The 1,798-nt window shown below is 38.1% G+C and overlaps 1 protein-coding gene across 1 annotated transcript in view; it reads right to left on the bottom strand.

The window, feature by feature from the left end:
- LOC102208500 (butyrophilin subfamily 1 member A1-like) overlaps positions 1-938 on the bottom strand; it is a 7,238-nt gene extending 6,300 nt beyond the window's left edge. Inside the window, exon 1 of the mRNA XM_013907945.1 lies at positions 915-938. The gene's annotated coding sequence lies outside the window, so the exon portion shown is untranslated. The remainder of the gene's footprint in view (positions 1-914) is intronic.
- Positions 939-1,798: the final 860 nt, after the last annotated feature.

Raw genomic sequence — 1,798 nt, forward strand, 5'->3', positions numbered from 1 at the left:
CTTTTTCAATTTTCAGTTTTTAAAGATGTTTTTGAAAATAACTATGAAATCAGTTAACAAATCAGCCATGCAGTGTGATGAAAGAAGCTCTCTGATTGGTTAGAGTAACACAAACATGCACTGGTGCTAGCATTAGCTGTTTTAGCACATTAGCTTAAGAGGTTCAATGTTGCACTGAGTGTGAATGCTGGAGCTAAAAGTTCTTTAAACGAGCACACACACCTGTTAGTGATGCTAAAGCAGAGCTAATGGTTCAAACAGGAGCTTAGAAAAAAATCCAGGTCAGTCTCCAAAGTAAATTTAAAAATTAATTCCTACATGTATTTACTAATCTGTATTTTATTGTACAATTAAACACCAAATCAAGAAAGCTTTATGTCAATGTGTGTGAATCTCACAGCCAAAAGTCCTCAATTTAAAAAGACCAGAGCACATTTGTGCGTTTGGAACAAACTGTTACAAATAAAACAAAAACTAAATGTTGTTTGTTAAGTTTAACAATGACCTGTGAATCAGTGAAGCTTAAAAAGGCACCACGATGAACCAGTGTGGTCACTACACAACACAACTAATACATTTGACAGTATGGGCACTTTGTTCCAACTGACCTGCTGCAAAAACACACTGTTCCCATTTATTTAGCTGAAGCTACAATAGATCTGGCACCAGGCTTCTGTTATAACCTTTAATGTGGCCAAACTTCACTACAGGCAGTATTCTGGTAGTATTAGTGAGACAGGACAGGAACATTTCTTAAACAGATGAGCAGATACCAGGATCATGAGCATGAAGCCTGCAGATTTCAGCAGGAGTAAAGTAACTGAGGTGAGCAGTTATACATGTTACACACTTCAAATTATTTTAAACAACCGTGTGTGTGTGTGTTTGTGTGTGCATTCAAAGAGCGCTCTCACCGAGTACCAGCAGCACGAACAACAGCAGCATCTCCTTCTCTGGGAAAAACCTTTAGTTAGAAATCACAGTGGTGTTCGCTGCACTGCAGGCATTGGTGCACGACGAAAAGTTCCCTGATAAGAAGACCCTCCTGAGTTCCTTCAAAATAAAGTCCTTTACAGAAAAGGACTTTCAACATTAAACTCAGAGGAGAAGCGTTACAGCATGTCTCACACAGACTACTGACAACTTTTAACAACATGTGGATTTATATAAGGTTTGAAAGGGAGGACGTCAGTTTTAGTCTCTCTATGTTGAAGTTCTGCAAAACTGACAATAAGTTTTGAACCTATGAAAAATGTTTTTATAGCTTTAAAAATAAAATTCAACTCTTCAAGCTCATGACTTTGTTTTTTTGAGTTTTCCTCTTTCACTCCTGCAGCAGTTCTTATGTGTTGAAAAAAACACACAAATTAATAATGATTAAAGAATTAAGTATTATAAGTATTAAGAAAATGTTTGTAATAATTTTTAAAAGGTAATGAACTTGTGCCATGTTGGAGATGTCCGCCGATCACTCTGCAGTCCTTCACATGTTTTACAGAGGGAGGAGGACATGTTTCTGTTACAAAATATTTTCCACTAACTTCATTTAATTGTCTCCTCTGTCGCAGAGGATGACTGGAGGCTCATGGAAAGTTGAGAACAGACAGAAAACATGTCCTCCACACTCTGGAAACATGGGCCTACAGAGCCGATGGACGGAGTGTGAAAACGATCTAAAATGAGTTTACGTTTGAGGTTAAACACACATGTGGACTATAAACAGCCCGTGCATGAAGGTAACAGTCAGGGTGTACACCTCACCCCTGGCGTCGTTGCCCACCTCTCAATTTTAAATACA

Source organism: Pundamilia nyererei, unplaced genomic scaffold (genome assembly GCF_000239375.1).
Source record: "Pundamilia nyererei isolate P.nyererei 1_Seehausen unplaced genomic scaffold, PunNye1.0 scaffold00632, whole genome shotgun sequence".
Taxonomy (NCBI): Eukaryota; Metazoa; Chordata; class Actinopteri; order Cichliformes; family Cichlidae; genus Pundamilia; species Pundamilia nyererei.